Here is a 10,376-nt window from a genome sequence, read left to right as displayed (position 1 = left end):
ATCTTCATTAGCCACAGCTGCCACCCAGTTAAGGCCATCACAGCTGCAGCCCATTTAGAACAACTAGGATCGGGGCAAGGCCACTTATACAATACATAGATTTTACTAGGACTCCTACTATACATATGTGCATCCCAATGAGCTTTCATTTTAAGTGTTGAAGTCATGCTAAAATAATTGAAAAAAAACACTGGAAGATCGTTGAGGTTGAAAAAACCAAACCACTGTTTTCAGTAAAAAGAGTTTGGACATTGACATATTCAGTCAAAATCTACAGTCTGTGTTCTATGAAAGAAGTTTGAGAACTGAAGTTTTCACCAGCTATGTCTGAATTATGTTGCTTATAAACACAAACAATGATTTGGCCGCTTCCTCTAAAGCTAAATTCACGCTCCCATTTAAGAAAGGGAGACACTATTGCAGTGGAAGAGCCCTGCTGTTTATCTTGCTTTTAATTGATGTCTCCATTATCTGACCTCTCAAAAAGGCCACAAAAGCAAACAGCACAGTCCATGTTTGACTCGCCTACTGTCTCCCTGGCCAGGCTGATTTATTGACTGCAGTTGAAGATTAGCCAACACTCAAGGGCAGCTGATCACATTCTGTGTGAATTGGGTTCCACACAGAGTCTGAGGAGCTGGAAATGTCACACTGTTTGAGGAGCTCAGTTTTGTTTCAACTGAAGTATTTCCTTCACACACACACCCCAATGCATCACCTCCAGTTCAGTGAGAGAAGTCACTTGGCCCAAGATCATTAAAGCAATTAAGTTGAGCCTCTTTAGAGACTGTAATCCCAAATTTCAGCTACTGAATTTCTTGGAAACTGTAGTCAAAACAGTGGATATGCTTATGAGACCTGGGGGAACACAAGCCTGTCTTTTGATCACCCAATAGTTTTGGGTTTGCGGGTTTTACAGACTGCTGCCTAATTGCATGTCATTAACACCATGGTGTATGCTCCTTTCCAGCATTACACACTAGTACTGTTTAAAAATATATGAGCAACATCCAACTCCAGGTGTAATATTCTTTCTTCTAAAGCAGGGATGAAAATGAGGACATTGTGGAGCTATATTTTTAAGTATTCTATCTACTTGTTTCCAGAATTAGGCTGAGATTGACAATAAACTTCCACAACAAACCACTGAGATATTACAAACAAAAAAAAACCCCTATATTTCTGAAACGGCATCAGCAGCTGGCAGTGCTGGCAAGTTTTTAATGCATAAAAATTTCAGGACATATTTACCATCTGATTTTAATTACAGTTCCTCCAGTTAGAAAATATCACTAATAATTACAAGCAAGAAGCACAAAAGAGAACAATTTTCAACATATACTCACACCTTCAGCCTTTTCTGTGACTAAGTGACTGCAAAAAATAATTGTATCTTGGATTGGGTCTAGGATGGAATTCCTAAAGGCAATTCAGAGAATTAGAAAACAAAAATCCCATCTGTTCACAGCAAATGTAAGTTAAGTGACATTGAAAGTCTCACTTGTATCATTTAACATATGTTCAGATCTCAGTATTCCCATCTCACCCCCCCAATAATTTAAATGTATCATTGCAATTGGTTTCAGTAAGTCTCTTCCATAATATGGAATGAGGGGTCCCTGTAAAACACACGGACCCTTTAGCTTGTAATGCTCACCAATGTATTTTGAACTACTTTTCATGCCTATATTTCAAAGGTGGTTCGAACACACTCTTAATGAGGGCTCCTTCAATAGTTTCTTTATAAAGTGTCAGCCTGATAATTGTAGGGGAGTTGAATTATAACCTAGAGGCCTTGTTTCAGTGTTTTTATAAACAACAGGAAGGCAGTGTTCTTATTGTGATAAATCCTTGCTACTTGTCAAACCCTGAGAATAATACATTCTTAATTGAAGTTTATGTTTGCCAGAAGGAAGCAGCAGACATAATAACCTTAGATCCAACTCACCATTAGCTCACTTTTCTGGAATTAATTGTTGCAGACCAGCAAGTAACTTCTCCTCCAAATGCTACAAATTCAGATTTTTAAGAAGAGAGCCAACTACCCAAGTAGTGTCATTCAGTGCTTGTTCCTTAAAAAAAAAATAATAAAAAACACCAGAGGTTAAAGCCATTCAGAGAGATCTTTACATTTTGTTAGAATAAAAATCTGTCATTTTGCTACCAACATTTATCTCAGAAGCCTTCTATCAGTATCTCTACCACCATCCCAGAGATGCAGGTTCTACATATAAAACAATTGCTTGAACGTTGTAATGCTTCCCTCTTCCATCCTCCCTTAGATATGAGAATTGTCCATATCCATTTCTGAGAATTATTTCAACATCCAGAATGATGACTTTCATTATTTGAATATTCTTATTCTTGACACCAACAAATCAATAAAAGACTGTGAAGGGCAGTGGGAATGAGCAGTAGGAGCTGAGCTCCTGCTTCACACCTTGATTCCAGTGGGGATGTCCCTTCCTTCCTTTGCAGTGACAGAGGGTGGTTAGGAAGGAGAGCTTGGTTTAGAGTAACTGGTAGAATCTTTTCAAAAAATATTTCCAAACACCTGCTCTAACAGAAGACAGACATAAGCCTCAAGTTACACAGCAAAACGCCCCTCAGACTCCACTTCATGGAAAATTATGGTCAAATATCTCAGAATTTCAACAGTGTGCTCCATTCTGGATAAAACACAGTGGCAGGCAAGGAGTCAAACTTTCACTAATCTGAACTCAGGTCTTGTAGAAGACAGAAAACAAAGTCAGTACTGTATTACACAGCTGGATTCAGGAACATTGAATTCTGTTTGGAGGTACTTGAAGCACATGTGTATTTCATAATCTCACACAGACTTGGCTTTGTGAACACATAGATTTCTGCTTGGCACCCATGGCAAACTAAAACCAAGATAAGATTCATATATAACTGGAAGAAAGAATAAAGAGTGTATTCTTAACCAGAAATTCTTGTTTTTTGAGAGATAAAAATTGAAAAGATCCTTTTTAAAAAGAGAGACAGAAAAATTCATAGTATGATTACAAATAGGGGGCTTGAAATCTAGGTCACCATTGACACTGGGTTATGCAGAACTTCTATTTCATTTATGGGGATAAATAAATCATGTTTTATCATGAAAATATAATAAATTCAATTTTCTCATCACTTCATGTCATAGGAAAAAATTAAATATAGTTCTTCCCACCACAGTGGCTAACAACCCAACTCCAAATCCAGCCAAAATTTGAAAGATTAGTTTGTCAAAGCCACCACCATCAAATCTCACTCATTTCACATCACAAAAAACACTGCTTTTTCCAAAAGGCTGATAAGATCAAAGTCATCCAAGCTGCAATTTCTTCAAGGCTGACACATGCAGCATGTTATGAATGAAACTACTTGAGGTTCATTGTGTTTAAACTTCCCAAAAATGCACAAAAGGTTTTGTAGAGTATTTTCAAAGAACTAGGGAAAGATAGTTCCCTGTAATTTATTACAGAACACTTTTAAAAATAAGTGAACTTGTGTTCACAGCAGAGGAAATAACAGCACTGAGAAATGAAGAGTTACCAGGGCTTTATATCTGAGACTATGGTGCATCCCCAGAACTTACATGAGCCCACTTGTGCTAAAGAAATTCCAGAACAAATGGGGAGTTCACTTGTTTGACCTGATGCCCTGTCCCAGAACCATTACTTGCTCATCACAATCATGTTAAGTTGTTTTAAAGGTCAAGTAAATGCTTGTAAGGATCCTTGAAAGTAAAGTGTTCCACGAAGTCTTGAATAAAATAGAGCAAATTCTAAGTGTTCCTTTTGGTTTTGTTAAACATCTTTTAAACTGGCATTGCTTACACTGCAAGTAGATTCTTTCCACTTCTTCAAGTGCCTTTTCTAGGCAAAGGAATCACTTCCACAGGCTGTTCAGGGGCAGAAAATCAATTACAATCTGACCCCCTTTTAAAAAAACAAACCCAAATAAACTTTGTTCTCCTACCATTTCTGGAAGTAAATGAGACTGTCAGAAGAATTTGGAACATGATAAGACATTTTCCATAGCCTACAGAAAACACTGAAACTTCATACAATGAAAATAAAATTTGAAATAATACTTGCTCCATTAGGATAAACAACCTGTTAATTATAGTCAACATTCTCCCTTTGTGGTAGTAGCTGATGTAACAGTTTTCCTTCTAGTTATGGTTTCTACACTTCAAAATTGAGGCTCCAGTTGAGCTTTGTGCTGTGTGCTCAACATCCAGGAAACAAACTACACTGTGCAGCTACACACCAACACTTCCAATTAATTATCTCTTGCAAAAAACAGAGACTCCTGGCAATACTTCTCTAACTGGTTCATTAGCAATAATGAAGCTTATGTCTCTAATGTACACCTGGGTCAGCAAATTCCTTGTCCAGGCTTAGACAAGCTAGAGAAGTAACATCTTCTCCAGATGGACATTAATTATTAAACCACATTTATCAAGGGAGAGCAGCAACTGCCAGTGGCCTGAAAACCCTTGCACAGCCTCCATGCACATCCAGGGGAGCTGGGTTTGCTCAGTTGTCCAAAGCAGGCTGCTCACATGAAACACCAAAGCCAGCACAGCCCAGGGAGCAAAGGGTGTGTTATGAATAAGAAGCTTGACTAGGCCAATATTCAAGCAGCAATCAATTTATTATTTAAATATGGTACAGTATGAGCAATACAGCGCTGGGTACAGTGGGGGAAGTTTTCCCTCCAACTGCACGCCCATAATTGATGGTTACAGATATTTATAGGGGTACTCATCAGGTTTTTTTTCAGCAGTTTCTATTTCCAATCTTTTGCTCATCAGCAATTTTTATTCCAAATTATTACATCACAATTCTATACATTATTGTGATTTTAATTTCTCAGGATGTATCTCAAAGGAGTATCCTCACATGGTGACGGTCCAGTTTCCGAAAGAAGAAAGACGACTCCCATCTGGTGGGGTCCAGCTCCCCAGATGTGTGTCCATCTTTTAATTGCAGAGACTATAAATCTCATAACAGTGATGTCCAGCTTCCCTTTGGTTGAAACCATAAACCCTTGAGGTGATGTTCATCTTCCTTTCTCAAGCTGTTTTTCTCTGCTTCAATAAGGCGTGAGATAAGCATATTTCCTTTATATATATTCCAAAGCTATAGTTTCAAGGATACAAGTAATATTCTAAAATTATACTTCAAAAGGTTATTATTGCAGAACTCTTTATGGATTAAATGCAAGCAAAAAGCAACACCCTTAACACCTTAATTCCAATGCTTCTAAATCAACCAGGGTTAATTTGCAAACAACAGATAGGTTCAAAGGCTTTTTTCCATGCTTTATTTTCCTCAGTTATTATTAGAATTCGCAACTATCCCATTGTCGGTGTCCACACATATCGCAATCACGAGTACACACGTCGCCTGTTTGTACCTGACACGAAACACAGCTTTGCATCTCACAGGTGCTGCTGTGATCCCTGTGCACTGAGACCCAGCCTCTCTAAGAAACACAACAGCCAGCTCTAATCCACTGCTAAACTCCCTGCATTTGCCCACTCCAGATCTGCAAAACCTATGCAGTCACACATTCACCTTTTCTAAATGAGTCACACTTCCTTCTGCCTTTTGATTAAAAATAAAAGGAAGAAGTTCTGTTTCATCTAGAAGCGAGTAAATTTCTCAAATATTTGAAGTTTTTCTCATCAGGAAATTTCTCTCAGAGCCATGGGACATTGTTTACACAGCTCTCTCAAAATCATCAAAGGACAGAAGCCTTTGCTGTGGTGATGGGCTAAAACAGAACTGCATCTTGGATTCACACCTTTCAAAAGAGGGATGCCTGACAAGGTAACCCACCCATCCTGCCACAGTTTGAGACTCAGGTGGGCACAGGGCGCATACAACACTAGAAATCTTTCATTCTACCCTCCAGATGCTGTAGAAAATCACATCACAGACTCTCACTTTTTCTTCTCTACCTGAATTTATTCATGACTCCTGGTGACTCTGCTAATATTGACCTTTAGCTTATGTAGTATTTTTCTGCTCTGGTCTCCATAGTTTATTGCTCTGACAGATTTTTTCAGCAGAAATAATTTCTTTTCTTAGCCTTTATTTACCCAGTCTAAACAAAACAAATCTTTTGAGTGTTCCTTGATATGATAAGGCATCCATTTGGCAGATAATCTCAATCCCTTTTCTGTACACTTGATTCTCTGAATAAATCAGCTGTAAAACCCGACAGCCTGTCATGCAAAGTGCTGAGCATGGCTGTCATGAGGGCCAACCATGAGGAATTATTTCCTTCACTCTGTAGTAAGTACCTGCATGTTCCTGACTGTGCAACCCACATACCACTCTCCCAGTCCTCATTTACATGGTACTGATATCCCCAAACCTTTTTTAAAGATCAGCTGCTCCTCCTTTCTTCTTTCTCAACTTATTATCCTTTTTTTTCCTGTCCTCTTCTCATTTATTTTCTGAATATTATGTAAGTTTCAGATTTTAGATAAACAAGCAACTGAGCAATAGACTTACAAATATCTGCTTACAAATGTGTATTTCTTGGTCAAAAGGATATTTCTAAATCTGTCACTGATCTGTACAATGGTTTTGATTAAACATCTGTCTTGTCTCATTCTGCTTCCTTATTTGTGAAATTAAATTAAAATATATTAATAAACAGAATGGTAGAAATGTATTTATAAAATCAAGGCACTTTTTAAATCTCTCAGAGTGGTCAGATTTTGCTAGGATAGAGTAGATATCTTGTACTTCACACCATTGCACAAATTCACTTCTACCATTTCAAAGGAGCAGTACAAACACACTCACTTGTTCACTTTCAGAATCAGCACATTTATGAACTAAAATATTCCTTGCAATATCTTGCTGTGATTCCAGATTTGCAACTTAAAATATGTTCAACTCCTGACAACAAAAATCCCAAATTCACCATTCATGCTGGTGGTATTTATCACAGGAGTCTGAGTCACACAAGTCAGAAGGCAAGTTATTTATAGGACAATCTTAAGATTTTGGGATTTACATGTCTAAAATTATTTTCCCTTCATTGAAAAGCTCTGTGAACATACTAGCAGAGAGAAAAAGAACACTATGTGAGAACAGAACCACCATCTCCCCTGTTTCGAACAGTTTATGGAAACAAACTAGATAAAATTTCACGAAAATTGTATTTAAAAGGGAGTAAAAGCCCCAAAATCCACTCCCCCTTGCAAAAAAACCCACAACCAACCTTGTATAGATCTCATGGAATATGTGCTAAATAAACCCACCCAGTTTCTTCCCAGAGGCTTACTCTAGATCTAAATTTAACCTTTCCACCTTCATTAGCAATAATGAAGCAGTTTGATTTCTCAGCGTCATCAATAAGCATGAGCTCAAGGCTCATTTCTAAGCCAGACATATCAGGAGATTACTGCTGGCTGTTTAACAAGCTGTACTACATCCACTTACAAATGTTGAATCAAATTGCTTTTAAAAATGCCTTCCATGGAACAGAACATGGAAGCACAAAAGTTCTAATTTAAATTCTAATATTAGCCTGAGTTCCTTGTGAGAGCAGCTCACTGTTTCCCCTCTTGGAGTAAAACCCCTCTCACATTTTGTTGCTGCCAAGTCCTCGGGCTTTACCTTGCTTTGTGCACTTGTAAGGAGGTCTCATCTCAGCCCTACCTTTAGCCATTCCAGTTTGGGATGTATTCCCAACACTCCATCCCCTGGAATTTACAACCCATGATAGTTCTTAAGGCACAGACAATTTGTGTTGGTACCAATTCTGGCCCTGAGACAGAATAGATGTTAAGCCCTGGAAAACTGTGCCTTGCAGGGGGAATATTCTTTCTCCACTCCCACCCCACTCCCTGGGCAGTGCAGGATTCCTCAATATTATTCCATCAGAAAGAAACACAGGAGAATGTCACAAATGCTCAGGAAAACCTTGTGAAATTTAATGAAAATATGGCATAGTCTCTGACAATTGCTCAGATTATAAATGTTGAATTCCTAGAAATAAAAAACAGGTAAAGAGGAGAACATGAAGTTAGTGGTCACACTTTTGTGAATAGTCTACATTCACTCACTCTTCTAGAAGCTCTTGAAGTAGTAGAAAGACTAAAGAAAATGAACATGAAGATCTTATTCATACATGTCTTTGTAAAATTATATTTTTATATAAAGTACCATTCACAGGCTATTTTCTCCTCTGTCCAATTGATAAAGGGGTTACTATTGGTCACAATATTTTAATAAATCACTTTTCTTAGGTTACTTCCTGAAATGGCTCCAAGCTCCCTCCAATGGGCCAAAACACTCTAAAGGGCTCTTTCTGACTATTTCCTTACTGCTAGAATTACTAATTTCAATCTAACCTCAATTGTACATGATTGCACTTTATAGCAAGAACAGAAATCTTACTTTCATCAGCTCTCAGCCCCCCATGCACAACACAGTGGATACCAGAGGTGTGACAGACTTCCATATTTTCTTTTACAATTAAAAACACTCAATATGCACCCAAGGGTCCCACAACCACAGGACACTGAACCAACACAGTATTCCACACATGAAACCAGGAATTGGGGTCTTATAAATGGGTGGGATGAAATAGGGTGTTGGAGCGGGGTGGGACATGGATTAAAACTTTTAGCAAAACAAACTGTTAAAATTTCTGGCAAACACTCAAACAGTAACATCTGAAAAGGCACCAACACAAACAGAGAAAACTTTTGGTAGACACATAGCAGGCAGTAACAGTTGTTAGCACACACACAGAAAAGAAACACCAATTTTATAGAAAATACACCAAACAACACATACAACAATCAAACTCAAAATTCCAAGACCAAAACCAATAGGAAAAGTCATCAGACTTCTTTTGGGGCCTCTAACCCCTTTTTTGGGGGACTTTAACCCCTCTGTATCTCTTTAGGGGAGTCCTATGCCACTACACATCATCATCACACACACACCAGAACCAATTTATGTGGTATGATCTGATGGTTATTAGACAGTTCTTTTGCACTGAGCTTGTGTCTCCCCAGTTCGAGGGTTGTTGGGGGTCTTTGATGAAGGCATCCAGGGTCTTCTTCATATCTGAAATTTTCAACTTTGTCTTTGGACCATGCGCAGTTACAGTGTTCTTTGGTCTGTCTGGTCTTAACCAGCCTAAATTCTTTATTTTGTGGCTAACTGGCTTTCCACTTGTCAATTTTTCATTAGTACTACACTTCTCTAAAGCTATCCACCTGGCAAGTTTTATCTTCTTTTTTTGTCTATTTAGCATTAAGCAACTAGTTAACCATATATGAACCATTACATTGTATAAAGAACTATGATTCAGGTTTTATAGGTATAAAGAGGTATGATTCAGGAGCTATGATTCTGGTTATACAGGCATGGAGAGCTATGATTCTGGTTATATAGATATATAAAAAGTCATGATTTAGGTTATATAGATATATCAGGTTATATTGATATATAAAAAGTCATGATTTAGGTTATATTGATACCTTATAACTCAAGCTATATAAGCACCTCGTAACTTTGATCTAAGTTATACAGGCATAATTTATCCCTACGATTTTTAGGAAAACCAAGATGAAAGCCACCCAGTGAGCCAGGACAGTCCCTTCAGAAACACCCAAGGAGCAGTGTTTGGGTGCCTCTTTGGGAAGATGGGATTGCTTCAGTAGCTGAGGCGATGATCCAGAATGCAAGAGTAAAAGGAAACAAAACCTAAGGCCACCACACACCTTCCTAGCGCTGCTGTGTTTTGGGAGGCTGAGGGCACTGGGGCTGTTTTTCACATCCTTTTCCCCACATTTTCTGCACTTGCTGGTTGTCACCTTCCCAACCCCAGCGACTGTAACAGAAAGAGTCAGGTTGGAAGGGACCACGGTGGGCATTTATCGCACGTCCCTGCTGAGGCAGGGTCATGGCACAGCACAGGGAACAGCCATGGAACACCAGGGACAGCGGCCGCCACGTCCCTGCTCAGGCAGGGTCATAGCATAGCACAGGGAGCAGCACCGTGCCCAGACAGCTCGGGAACACCGGGGACAGTGGCCGCCACGTCCCTGCTCAGGCAGGGTCATAGCATAGCACAGGGAGCAGCACCGTGCCCAGACAGCTCGGGAACACCGGGGACAGCGGCCACCACCAGCTCCCCCCCCGCGCGGCGCCGCCGCCTCACGGAGATCGCGCCCCGCCCACTCCCACCCTTATAAGGCACCGCGCGCGTGACGTCAGGCGCCGCAGCCAACGGCGGCCTCTGTTTAATCGGGGGCGAGCACGGTCGTTGCATATTCACGCGGCGGGCCCGGTGCCTGCGCTGATGTCGCGCTGTCGCAGCCAATAGCA

The sequence above is a fragment of the Ammospiza caudacuta genome, chromosome 11, assembly GCF_027887145.1.
Source record: "Ammospiza caudacuta isolate bAmmCau1 chromosome 11, bAmmCau1.pri, whole genome shotgun sequence".
In the NCBI taxonomy this organism is placed as follows: domain Eukaryota; kingdom Metazoa; phylum Chordata; class Aves; order Passeriformes; family Passerellidae; genus Ammospiza; species Ammospiza caudacuta.
Note: the sequence above shows the minus strand (reverse complement) of the source record.